The following is a 14,682-nucleotide window of genomic DNA, read 5'->3' as shown; positions in this document are numbered from 1 at the left end:
CGGTACCTATACACGTGGTGCAGTCGGCGCATGGTCTGAACTGGAAGCGGAAATAGCTCGGGAACGTGTTAAGCAAAACCGTTCATCCGTACTTAAGTACGGATAGTAATTAAGTACGGATGAACGGTTTACGGATAGTAATTAAGTACGGATGAACGGTTTACGGATAGTAATTAAGTACGGATGAACGGTTTACGGATAGTAATTAAGTACGGATGAACGGTTTTGCTTAACACGTTCCCGAGCTATTTCCGCTTCCAGTTCAGACCATGCGCCGACTTTTTTTTTTTTTTTTTTTATGTGAACCCCAAACACGAGAGGTATTGAACCTATAGTACTTAGTACCGTGCTTGGGTTGGAGGTTGAGAAGACGAAAGAAGATATTTGTTGACATTGGACTTGAACTTCTGTAGATTGTAATTTTCAGGAAATACGTATGAAGGAAGGTTGTTCCAGAAAACGGCAGTTGAATGAATAAATGAGGAAGATGAAAAGTTGGTTCTGTGGGTTTGAAGTTGGACAGTAAATGGATGTTGGCTGGTGGCGGCACGTGTTCGGACTGTTTTGAAAGAGAGAGCGGGAATTATAGAAGCCAATTCAGAAGAACAGTGCCCATGGAAATATCTGTAGAAGAGGCATGCAGCAGAAACAGTACGTCTATGAGAAAGCGAGTGGAGAGACTCTGTTAGAGATGAATCATTAATTAACCTAACTGCCCTCTTCTGAATGGAATCAAGAAGCCTGAGAGAGGTTTTGGGGGCACCACCCCAAATGTGGGAACAATATTCCATGGCAGGGCGGATTTGCGATTTATACAGAGTGAGCAGCTGTTTGGAAGAAAAGTAACGCCGAGAGTGAAAGAGAAAACCAAGTTTTTTAGATGCAGAGGAAGCAATATTTGTAATGTGCTTGTGCCAAGAGAGATTAGAAGTCAAGGTAATCCCCAAAAGAGATATATCCTTTTGCCTAGAAATTGGAGTGTCACTAAAGATAAGCATAGGAGCAGAAGAATCCTTTTTGCGAGATATAAGACAAGACTGAGTTTTAGAAGGGTTGAAATCAACTAAGTTGTCTTTGCCCCACTGGAGAATTACCTGAAGATCGGCATTTAAGGAATTGGTAGCAGATTTTCGAGAAGTTGAAGCTGATTGAGCAGGGCAAGGTTTCTCAAAATGGAAAGTTGAATGCAATGTGCTATCATCGGCAAAACTATGGATAGGATTTCCAGTCAATGGAAGAAGGTCATTGATATACAAGAGGAAAAGAGTGGGGGAAAGAACTGAACCTTGGGGGACACCGGCATTAGTGGAGAAGTTAGAAGACAGAGAGCCATCTACCATCACCCTCAGTGAGCGATCAGAGAGAAAACTGGATAACCAATTACTAAAAACAGTTGGCAAACCATAAGATGGAAGCTTGTTTAGAAGACCTTTATGCCAAACACGATCGAAAGCCTTTGAGATGTCAAGAGCAACTGCTTGTGTTTCACCGAACCTTTCCATTGAAGTAGTCCATAAATGGGTAACATAAGCCAGAATATCACCAGTGGATCGACACCGACGGAATCCATACTGGCGATCGTTGATCAGACGGAAGGTTTCTAGGTAGTTTAAGAGTTGGCGGTTAATTGATTTCTCCATTACTTTAGAAAGAGTAGAAGTAATTGCAATGGGACGATAATTGGATGGGAGGGATTTGTCACCCTTTTTAGGAACTGGCTGGATATGAGCAAATTTCCAAGCAGAAGGAAAAACACCTTTGGAATAAGAAAATGAAAAAAGGCGGCAAAGAATAGGAGTAAGTTCAGGAGCACAGATTTTGAGAACAAGTGGAGAAATACCATCAGGACCTGGAGCTTTCTTAGCATCAAGATTCATCAAAATCCTTCTGATATCCTTTTGACGGAAGACCACAGGAGGCATTGAATGGAGCGTGTTGGGAATGGTGGGAGGTGTTTTACCAAGTTCATTAATACATGAGCTGGAAGAAAAATGGGATGCTAGCAGGTCAGCTTTATCCTTGGCTGAAGTGACAACAGAACCATCTGGTTTGGTCAGAGGTGGAAGCAGAGATGGGCAAAAGTTGTGGCCAATAGCTTTGGCAAGAGACCAGAATGCTCGGCTACCATTAGGGCAAGAAGCAAGTTTTCTACTCTTAGCCTGTTCAAACTCTAGTTTGGACTGATTAATAACTGCTTTACAATTGTTGCGAGCTTTGGTGTAGGCAGAAAATGAAACTGAAGAATTAGAAACAAGCCAATTACGATATGCAACATTCTTCTCTTGAACAGCCTTAGCACATTTATTGGAAAACCAAGGTTTAGATAAAGGACGAGATTTTAAAGTGGAGTGTGGGATAAAGGATTCCATTCCTGCAAGAATAATTTCACTGACACGATCTGAGCAAACGTTGACATCAGGAGTTTTGAAACAGTAATCCGACCAAGGAAAAGAAGAAAAGAAGTCTCGCAGGTCATCCCATTTTGCATTCTTGTAATGCCAAACAACACGAGGTTGGGAATAGCCATGAGATAAAGGTTCCATTGGAGAAGAGACAATCACCAAGTTGTGATCTGAAGTGCCTAAAGGACCTCTCACTTCGACCGTGTACTTAGAAGGGTTGTTTGTGAGAAAAAGATCAAGCGTATTGGCTGTATGATTAGGATTGTCCGGTATTCTTGTAGGTAAATGAACAATCTGTGCTAGGTCATTAGTAATTGCAAAAGCCTCAGCATCTCGACCTGCTGGGTCGGTGTGACTAGAAAACGGAAGCCAGCTGGAGTTGTGAACATTAAAATCACCAAGGAAAATTACCTCACTGTTAGGAAAGTTGGACTGGAGAAAGTCAAGTTGCAACGAGAGGAAGTCAAAGAGCTCCAAGTGATTAGTGGAGTTGGGAGAACGGTAGAGACAACAGATGAATTTGACACAATGAGGTAGAGAGATTTTAAGCCAGAGAAGATCAAAGAGAGGAGATTCCAAATTGCCAAGTCTCTGACAGGGAATATCAGAACGGACATATGCACAAGTACCACCGAAAGGAATCATACAGCGAATAATTTGGGTATCTGAGATGAACAGTAGTTGAATCAGCCGACTGCACCACGTGTATAGGTACCGTGAGCCTGTTATATATGGACGTGCTGCAGGAAGTTTTGTTACTGCTGAGGAAGGGAGCGCAAGCTTCCGAAAGCTCCAGAGATTTTTATCGCTTTTAATCCGGTTTATTTTAGTGTATTTTATCTCAAGGATTTTATCACAGTTTTAATGTTTTTACATGTATATTTAATATAATAGCAGTTTTTGTAAATATTTATTTTATTTTAATATGTAAATAAATATTCTAGTTACAGTAAATACTTATTCTTATGGTTGGTGTGAGCTGATTTAATACTAAAATATTTTCTTTATGATGAAACTTTGGAAATGCTCTTGACAACCAAGTCTTGACAGCAAGGCTATTGCTATGAATAAAACTTTGACTCAACATTTCTGAAGAGGCCTATGTCTGGTAGTAGCTATTTTTCTTGAAGAAATCAAGATTCGAAGTCCTAGTTGAGCTTATGTTTGAATGCATATTGTTCTGGTAAACAATCTTATGTTTATATTTTAATATAAAATGTGTATGTTTGTCAGTGAAATTTAATTTCTATTGAAGTGTGGATTTTAAAGAAAACCATCCTGTTTTTTCCAAAGAAATCTGTTTGCATCCTGTTTTTTGGGAATCACTACTGCCTCTTTGCAAAATACTTTGCCTGTTTTGTTCCAAAAATCTGCTATTTTCCCTTCTACTTAAAAATGCATGATCTCCAGATTTTTGAAAATCAAAAGTGTTAGCAGCTATGCCTACTCCAGCTGTTGATCAACTTGCCCCGTCACGCTACACCTTTTCCTACAATTCCATTTCTTCACATATGTTTTTCAGACATTTTTCCATTTTGTAAAAATTCAAGTGACACTAGTCTTTTAACACCCAGCAAGTGCAGGTTCTCTCTATGCTAACTTGCACACTGGCAATTATATCTCTTTGCTAGTCTCAGAAATCCTGTCCATTCCTCATTGCTGGTGAACTGATTTGGGCACTAGTCAGGTGGTGTGGCTTTCTAGCACTTTCCTGCATATCACACACCGTGTAACCTCTTTGATTTATATTTTTGGAGAGATTGTTGCATATAGCCCAAACCTTGATGGTCCTAATAAAATGGTCACATTGTATATTTCACTATTAATTAACCATTTTGAATTTACAGTATTAGCATTGTGTAACATATCCAAATATTTTTGAATGGCAGATAAAAGTCCACAGGGTGGACTTTATTTGCCATTCAACTGTTCTTACTTGCAATTACATGATATGATTTTTGGTATTTTTTTGTATCTTTTTATTTTTTCCAGTATCAATATTATTTATATTATCAGTTTTTCATATGTATGTTGAAGGGCATATGAAACATGCAGTTATTATAGCTGCTAAAAAAAAAAAAAAAAAACACTTAGGCTTTTGCTGCACCAGCAGAATAAAATAAAATAAAAAATCAATAAGAAATAATAAATAAAAATCTTCTTATGTATTCTGCTCATCATGTAGGCGCTGATCCAGCTGACCTTTGAATTTTCCAAAAATATCAGTTGCAACTGTTCTCAGGGGTAACTTATTCCAGTGACTTACAACTTAGTAGCTAAACAAAACTTCCTGCAGCAGTTCTAGCATCATTTATAATTTTGAAAATTTTGCTTCTGTTCATCTTGTTGTCTCCTCTCAGCCTTGTAGACCTCAATGATGCTCCCCCCCCCCCATGTGCCTACTTATCAAACTCTATAGCTTGTGTTTTTTTTTTGTTTTTTTTTTATGAAAACTCCAAACACAAGAGGTATTAGAACCTATGGCACTTAGTACCATGCATGGACTGAAGGTTGGAATATGAAAGAAGATACTTGTTGGCATTAGACTTGAATTTCTGTAATTGTCAGGAAATACAAAGATGGAAGGTTGTTCCAGAAAATGGAAGTTGAGTGAATAAATGAAGAAGAAAAGTTGGTTTTGTGAGTTTGAAATTGGACAATAAAAGGATGTTGACTGGTTGTGGTACTTTTTCGGACTACTTTGGAAGAAAGAGAGAGCAGGAATTATAGAAGCCAATTCAGAAGAACAGGGCCCATAGAAGTATCTATAGAAAAGGCATGCAGCAGAAACAGAATGTCTATAAGACAGAGAGTTGAGAGACTCTGTTAGACACGAGTTATTAATTAATCCTAACTGCCCTCTTTTGAATGGAATCTAGAAGCCTGAGAGAGGTTTTGGGGGCACTGCGCAAGATGTTAGAACAATATTCTGCGGTAGGGTGGATTTGCAATTTGTGCAGAATGAACAGCTGTTTGGAAGAAAAGTAACACCAAGAGCAAAAGAGAAACCCACTTTTTTAGATGCAGATGAAGCAATATTTGTAATGTGCTTATGTCAAGAGAGAGATTAGAAGTGAGGGTAATCCCCAACAGAGATATATGATTTGCCTAGAAATTAGAGTGTCATCAAATATAAGCATAGGAGCAGGCAGAGAATTCCTTTTAACATTAGCATTAGTAGAAGTATGTGATGCAAGAAAGCAAGCTCATACAGTATCAACCAAAAAAAAAAAAAAAAAACACCCTTCCCATTTCACCCATCCATTTGCTCCAAACGTTTTTCCTGTTCTTCCTTGAATTTATTTAAGCTATCAGCTTCCAGAATGATTTATTTAAGCTATCAACTTCCACAATGACATGGAATTTTGTTCCAGCAATCAACTACCCTCATCATGTGGTAATTTGCCTGGATAAAGGCAAATTTCCACCCATCTATTCTATAATTCTTTCCTCAATTTGAATTTATGTCCCCTCATGTACATAATCTGAACAAGAGGAAGAATCTCATCAGCCTTGAACTTGCTCAAACTATTGAAAGCCTTATACACCTCAATCAAATCACCTCACAGGTGCCTAGTCTCAAGATGTCGCAATTTACAGAATTTAAGCCTTCCTTGGTAAGACCACCCCTTCGTTCTCCTCACCAATCTTGTTGCCCTTCTCTGTACTCGTTCCAGCAGCTCTGCATTCTTCCTAAAATGAAACCTCCAGACCTGTATGTATTACTAAAGGTGTGGCCTGAGCATTGCCTTATACAAAGGGATGATCACCTCCTTATCACTGCTAGCAAAATTCCTGTATATCATTGACAAGACCCATGGATGAAAGTTACTGCTAACCATATGCAGTACTTTGCATTTGTCAATGTTAAACTTCAGTTGCCATTTCTTTGCTGTTCAACTTCTAGAAAAGTTGAACAGAGAAGCTGTTCAACTTTTCTAGATCCTATTGCAGTAGCTTACTGTCATTAACAACTCAGCTAACCTTCATATCATCTGCAAACATGGACATTAAGCCTGATATACCTTCATCGTTATCATTGATGAATACAGAAATGAACAGTGTGCCCAACACCAAATCCTGGGGGACTGCTCTAATAACATTAGTCCGTGATTAGCAGTGTCCATTGATTACCACTCTCTCTCTTCTCTAACTCAACCGTCCCTTTATCCATTGCAGCAACTTGCTCTTAATGCCATCATCATCATCATCAGCCATTTTCAATCCACTGCAGGATGAAGGCCTCTCCAGCAACTTTCCAGTTCCTTCTGTTTTGAGCACTGGCCATCCATTTACTACCCACAAACTCATGAATTTCATCTATCCATCTCCGCCTTTGTCTTCCAGGTTTTCTTCTAGCTCCTCTTCGGTACCATTCTGTTATTTTCTTAGTCCATCTGTCATCATGTCTTCGAGCTATGTGTCCTGCCCAAGTTCTTTAGTTTTGATAAGAATGTCAGTTCTTTAGTTTTGATAAGAATGTCCTTTACTTGAGTTTGCTGCCTGATCCATGTGTTTCTCTTCTTATCTAACAGTCTGATTCCCAATATAATTCGTTCCATTTTTCGCTGTGTAGTTCTCAGCTTCTCTTCCATTCTTTTGGTGAGTGCCCAAGTTTCACTTCCATAAGTCATGGTGGAGAGTATACATTGGTTCATTATTTTACATTTCAGACAAACTGGGATATTGCTCTTCACTGTGTGACTATATTTCCTGAATGCTATCCATCCAAAATTTATTCTTCTCTTGACTTCCAGCCATTTATCATTATTACAGTTAATGACTTGTCCCAGATAAGTATATGACTCCACCTTTTCAATTACTGCTCCTTCAATCATTATTTCCCTTTCAGTGGCATACTTGTTCATCATTACTTTTGTTTTAGCCATATTCATCTTTAGTCCAAAATCCTTACTAACTGTGCATAACTGATTAAGATTTTCCTCTAATTCTTTGGGATCGTGGCTCATGACCACAATGTCATCTGCAAATCGTAAATGGTTTAGGTACTCTCCGTTCACATTGACTCCTTTCTGCAACCAGTCTAGTCTTCTGAAAGCTTCCTCAAGGGCAGCAGTAAACAGCTTCGGAGATAGTGTCTCCTTGTCGAACTCCTTTCTCGATTTTAAATTTGCTGCTGTCTTTGTCTAGTCTAATAAAGGCGGTAGCACTCTCGTATATTTTCTTCAAAATCATAATATATGGGGTATCTATGCCTTGTCTTTCCAGTGCCCGAAACTTTGCCTTATGCTGTATGGAGTCAAATGCCTTTTCATAATCCACAAATGCCAGGCATAATGGTGTTTTATATTCATTTGCTTTTTCTGTTAGCTGTGATATTGCATGAAGGTGATCCATAGTTGAGAATCCAGTACTAAAGCCAGCTTGCTCTTTCGGTTGATTCTCATCAAGTATTCTTTCTAATTTGTTAGTAATGACCCTTCTGAACAATTTGTAGATGTGGGAAAACAAGCTAATTGGTCTATAATTTCTGATTTATATCCTTTTTTATGCAGCAAAACTATGATTGCATTATTCCACTCCTTAGGTGTCACACCTTTTCTAATGCATTTTGTGAAGAGCCTTGTCAGTTTTTGTGTTATGTCTCTTCCTCCCAATTTTAACAACTCTACAGTAACTTCATCTTCCCCCGGGGCTTTCTGATTCTTCATTTTCTTCAATGCATGTTCTACCTCATCAGAAAGAATATCGAGTATGTCGTATGTGTTGTTACTTTGCAATCCATCTTCTCCACTGCTGGCATCATTCTTGTATAATTCTGTATAGTAGTCTTCTGCTATTTGAATTATGCCTTCTCTGCTGTTTATAAGTACACCATCGCTATTCTTCAGTTTCAGTATCATTTGTCTTTCTGTATTACTGCTCATGGCTGCTGATTTAAATCCTTTGTTTTCCCTTAATGCTTGTTCTACTTTTCTTGTGTTAAATCTTCTTATGTCCTCTCTGAGTCTCTTTCTAATGGCTTTGCATAACTCAGTATACTCAATTTTCTCCCTGTCAGTGTTTTTCCTGCTCTTCATTTGTCGTCTTTGGTTCATCATGACAAGTGTTTCTTGACTAATTTTTTCTTCTTTAGATTTCTTTTTCCCTATAGGTTACTTGGGCTTTATCACTTTCAGAAAGTTGTAATATTCCTCGTCGATATCTTGGTCCTTGAGTAGTCTGCAGAAGCTCAAACTTGTTCTTAAGTTCCAGTACATACTGCTTTTTCTCCTCTTCTGTTATCTCAAAGACCTTTGTATTATTTACTCGAGTCAGTTTTTTCCTTTCCTTTCCTACATCTATATCACGTGTACATCTTACCATTCTGTGATTACTTCCAACATTTACCTTATTCAGGACGGTAACATCATTCACAATATATCTTCTGTTAGTGAGGATGAAGTCGATTTCATTAGTTGTTAATCCATTTGGACTCTTCCATGTCCACTTTCTGTTCACCGTTTTCTTGGGTGACAGTCCTTGAGATTCTGCAAATTCCACAAGGCTTTCGCCTCTTTCATTTCTTTCACCAATTCCAAAATTTCCTATAGCTCCCCTTTCTGCGTTGGTTTGTCTTTTTCCAACCTTAGCATTGAAGTCCCCATAATAATAGTGTAGTGGGTTTTCTGCTCATCTAGAAGACTCTCAATTTCGGTGTACATTTCTTCAACCTCTTCATCATCATGGCTCGATGTTGGTGCATAAATCATTATAACCTTTAGCTTGTACCTCTTAGAAATCTTGAATATTAGTCTTGACACCCTTGGTGACGTACTTTTGAATTCCAAAATGTTGTTTTTAAAATCTATATGGACCATAAACCCAACTCCACCTTCAATCCTTTCACTGTTTCCACTGGTGTACAGCAGATTTCCACTTGATAAACTTATAAGTGATTCATTTCTTCTTCTTGTTTCAGCCAAACCGATGATATTCCAATTCACATTTTCTAATTCCTTTTCCAGCTCTAATATCCTGTCTTCTTACGTTATAACAGGTGTGATCTTACGTTATAACAGGCCAAGTTCAGTTTCCATGCATGGCAGCCTGGTCGTACCCAGAGATTCTTAGCACCCTCTGCTTGCACTCTGATCCTCTCGCTGTCGTAAGAGGGGGAGTGAAAGCTGCTGGGGACTGAGAGCCATTTGTTTTGTTGTGCTGTTATATGCTGGAGGGTTTGGTCTTTTCCTCTTCACGCTGACCAGGCGTCTTGAAGAGAACCACTCTACACGTTCGTTGCCACCTAAGTGACGTAACAGGGCTTACCATCGAGAAGGTGTGCATGAGTGGATTTTAGGGAGGCAGGCCAACCGGACTTCTCCTAAATCTTCTGTAATAGAGAGATATTGTATCCATCAGTGTTTTAAGATGAATGTCTGATAACATACAGGATACCTGTTCCCCTCTAAGCCCCTTAATACCATACTGCTCCAATGCCATACTGCTCCAATTTCTACAGCAGTCTTTCACATGCAACAGCATCAAAAGCTTTTCTGTTCCTTCCAGTTCCTTTGTGATCACATCGTAGTATCCAATTAAATTGGTCAGACAAGACTTCTGCTTAACAAACCTATGCTGAGTCTGAACTATAACTGGAGTCTTGTCTTGAAGATTCTGCAATGCTTCTTTAACTAGTGACTCCATTATTTTCCCTGAAACAGAAGTTAGATCCCCCTTTGCGAATTGGGGACACATTTGCACATCTCCAGTCCATGGGGACCCCCCCCCCCAATTCACTGGCAAAGACACTTGATCACAAAATCGCTTGGCACCTGGAGCCTCTATCAAGAGCATTATCACTAAACATTTTTTTAAGCATTTTGTAAGTCTACAGCTATTTTCCCAAGTTTATAACAAAATTTTATGTAAATTTGTGTTTCTTAATGAAATCTTACTTGATTACAAAAATCACAAGACACATTTAACAGAAACACTCTTAAACACCAACTGCACAAAAGCAGAATGTCCTATTGGCATGAAACTCGCCACACTAACTTGCAGTGAATTAGTTCAGTTGCATATAATGGTGTACTGCTATGCGACATGGTTTTACATGGTTAGCACTCCATGCTAACCATGTAAAATATACAGTAAACGCCTGTAGACACTCTAGGTAGATCATTCATGGAAACCTCAGCTGTGCCATCATATTCACCACATTTCCAATCACACAAAGCACAAGCTGATAAACACTTAATCAATTTTGAATCAGCATCTAGTGCTGTGTACAATCTCCCCTTCACAATGTGCTAGCATCCACTAATCTCAGTGCCAGATGGAATACATTACATCATGATAGCAAAACTTACTGAACCACCCCTCAAGTTATTGCTCTACAACAGAATATTCAAAGAAAACACTTTCCCTGACAACTGAGGCGCCTCCGTAGCCAGGTGGGAAGGAGCAGCAGTGCGTAGCACACGCTTCTTGATTAGACCGGGGTTCGAGCCCTTCACCACCAAATACGGAGGATGCGGAAAGGTCAGGGAATGACCACCGCATATCCCGGAGCAATATGGCCTTAGTTGCTAATTCTCCTAAAAACCAAATAACAAACAAACAAACCCTGACAACTGGTGGCCTGCTTACACTTTGGCATTTCCAAAACCAGGAAAAGATTCTACAATTCCTCAATATTATCGACCTATCGCACTCACCAGCTGTTTGTGTAAGGTCATGGAAAAGTGGGCAATGCCCAACTATCCTAGTTTCTAGCTCGAAATGACCTTATAAATCCAGTGCAGTGTGGCTTCTGTGAAGGTAGATCCACTCTTGACCTTTTGATTAAGATAGAAATAAACATCTGTGACGCCTTCATCACTGGTGCACAAAGAAAAAACACCTTGCCATGGTCTTCTTGAAAATGACTTTGACACTGCTTGGAGATATGGTATAATGCAAAATCTATATGATCTGGGATTACCCGGATACTTACTACAGTTTATCAGAAATTTCCTACACCACCGCTCATTTCAAGTTAGAGTTCACAACCAGTTATCTTCAAAATTTATCCAGGAAGAAGGAGTACCACAAGGATCAGTGCTAAGTGCCGAATTCTTTAATATAATAATGAATTCAATAACACATGACCTACCACAAACAGTATCTACTACCCTGTATGCTGATGACTTCAGTATTGCCTGCCATTTGCCTAATATGTAAATGATAGAAAGACAGTTGCAATGTGCCATCAACAAAATAGCTAAATGGTCCCAAAACAATGGCTTTCATCTCTCGCACCAAAAAACGATTGGGATACACTTCTGTAGGAAGCGTAACCTACATCCACATCCAGAACTTCAACTAGCAAATCAAGTCATACCAGTTGTCCCCAGTGTCCTCTTTCTTGGTGTGATATTTAACCAAAAACTCACCTTCCTTGGACATATAAAATCCCTCTGGATTTCCTGTCTTAAAAAGCATAACATCTTAAGAGTTCCATCTGGCACAACATGACTGTTACACACTAATACATCTGTACCATACATTAATACAGTCATGTCTGTACTACAGTTCTGTAGTCTATAGCTCTGCCAGACCAAGCGCCTTACATTGGCTTGATCATGTACACCACATTGCTCTTTGTCATACTGCACATCACCGGTTCAGAGCCTATACACTGAAGCGCATGAAATGCCCTTGCAGCTACGCAGACAAATGCTTTTATTAAATTATGCAGCAAAACTCAAAGGGCATCCAAATTTACCCCACTTGGAATGGACTTTTCTCTCCTAAATGGGAAAACCTTTATAGAGCTTACCCATCAACTGGTATATGTCTTTGCTCACTACAGACTGAATGACAAATTGACCTTAGTAAGATACAGCTTACTGCCTCTCATACAATCCCACCTTGGATATATCATATACCGCTGTGTGAACTTTCATTCACAGCCTGGGGGAAAACACACCATGTCCCAACAGAATATACTACAAATACATACCACACTGAGAACCCAACATGGCCAGTCTGTGTAGATTGGTGTGTATTGGTGTGGTGGGTCTAAAACTGACAATCATGTTGGTGCAGAAGCATTATTTCCCAACATTGTCATATCCAAGAAGTTCCCCACTGAATGTAGCAGATCTCTGTGCTATCCGCATAGTCTTAAATTGCATACTCTCAACAGCCATATTGCACAGCGTTATATACACTGACTCCATTAGTGCCATCCAAGATATACAGCGGAATAAAAATCATGTTAACCCCTTACTCATACAGATTTGGAATACTCTGACTAAGTTAAACCAGAAGAAGCAACAAGTTCTCTTTTGTTGGATCACTGGTCACGCTGGAATTTCTGGAAACGAACAGGCCAACCTAGCTGCCAAAACTGCTACTGATCCTATAGACCAATCATTTACTACACCTGCATCTGACTACAAGTACATTATAAGGAAACGATGTCTTGAACAATGGCAACACATCTGGCAGAGCCAAGGCAACAATAAGCTACTCAGTATAAAAAAAAAGATCTAAAACCTTGGAGATCTAGCATATAGTAGAACCGACATAAAGCCATATTAGTCCGATTATAGATAATCCACACACACACACCTGACACATCTTTATCTGCTTGTGGCCACTGTTCCACTGCAGTGCACAAAGTGCAACAGTCAGCTCACTGTCCAACATCTACTTATTGATTATCCCAAATATGATACTGAGCAAAAAGCTATGTTTACCTCATTTTCCACAACGAATATCTCTTTCAGAATTTCTGAAATGCCACGTGACCAAAATTTTTAGTTTCCTCAAATAAATAAAACTGTACAATGCAGTATAAACTTGAATAACATATACAGATATAACTATGTATTTAAGATCACAATAGGTAGGCGCATTATGGCCTTGCACCATAAAGCCTACAAAAAACAAACTCTGGATAGAACACTAACTTTTGAATAGTATTCGATTTTCAAGATGGCCAAACTTCAGTTGAGGATTTTGAGTGCTCAGATTATCCAATGTCAAGTTGGACTGTTGAAAATGTTGAGAGAGTGCATCAAGTTGCCATAAGAATAGATGGTGTACAATTAACGATATTTACGATATTTCAATAGGACATTCTAGGCGTATTGAATCTGGACTTATATGGCACGTGCTGACACATTTTAAATGAAATTTTTAAACACAAGACAGATTGCTGCAAAAGTTGTGTCCCATTTGTTGGGAAACTTGAACAGAACAGAACTGGATTTCTATGTGCAGTGACCTGTGAGCACAAGCTAGAAAAGACAGAAGCTTCCTTTTCAAAGTCATAACAGGGAATGAAAACTGGGTTTATGGTTATGACCCAGAAACAAAGCAGCAGTCCATGCAGTGAAAAGTCCACCTCTGCATCCAAAATAGGCAGGGCATGTCAGATGAAATTTTAAGGGCATGCTAATTGTTTTCTTTGTCAGTGGGGGAATTGTTCATCAGCAATTCGTTCTGTTAGGCCAAACTGTAAAGCACCACATCTACATTGGGGTTCTAAGATGTTTGAGGGAGGATGTCAGAAGAAAATGCAGACAAATGGTGCACTCAGGATTGGCTTCTGCATCGCTGCAATGCACCAGTCAACATAGTTTTGTCAGTTCAGCAATTTTTAGCCAAGAACAAAATGGCAATGGACCCACGCCCTCCCTATTCTTTTTACCTGGCTTCCTGTAACTTCTTCCTGTTCCCCAAAATGAAAAACCAATTAAAAGGACAAAGAATGAAGCTGAATCATAGAAAGTGTTGGATAACATTACGAACAGGGTTTTGGAGATGCTTCAGACAATGTGAGAAGTGCTGGGATCAATATATAAACTTTGGTGGGAACTACTTTGAAGGAAACAATAGCAAGGTATAACTAATGTAAGTCTTAATTAATTTTATTGCCTCAGTCCAGAACCTTTTGGCTTGAACCTCATATAGAGGGTGTTTCAATTAAAATGCACCAGAGTCTCTCTCATTTATTTTAGGTTTATCTGGGCTTTTTTTTTTTTTTGTCAAATCAGGGCCAAAATTTTTGAGTTTTATGATTTCTAAATTTAAATTTTTAAATTTTTCTGTCAGTTCTTTTCTCAGTGGGAAAGTTGTTTCCATCCTCAGTTTAATCTAAAAACAGCATAAATCAATTTTATTTGGAGAATAAACAAACAAACAAACATGGCAGTTGTATGTGTTAGTTGATTTTCAGTGAGCATGTTCAGCTGTGTCGAACAGATAGCTGTACAAGGGCAGTTCCTCTTGTATCACATCTCTTGACAAAAGAAATAACATTTAAAAGAATTATTAAAAAAAAAAA

At 38.9% G+C, this 14,682-nt stretch overlaps 1 protein-coding gene across 2 annotated transcripts in view; it reads left to right on the top strand.

Annotated features, from left to right (window-relative positions):
• The window catches only part of LOC150085518 (uncharacterized), a 384,896-nt gene that overhangs the window by 86,795 nt on the left and 283,419 nt on the right, over positions 1–14,682 (top strand). The window lies entirely within an intron of this gene.

Source organism: Mastigoproctus giganteus, chromosome 5, assembly GCF_048544385.1.
Source record: "Mastigoproctus giganteus isolate SK-2022 chromosome 5, ASM4854438v1, whole genome shotgun sequence".
In the NCBI taxonomy this organism is placed as follows: Eukaryota; Metazoa; Arthropoda; class Arachnida; order Uropygi; family Thelyphonidae; genus Mastigoproctus; species Mastigoproctus giganteus.
The sequence above is the reverse complement of the archived record's forward strand: the minus strand, read 5'-3'. Positions and strand labels throughout refer to the sequence as shown.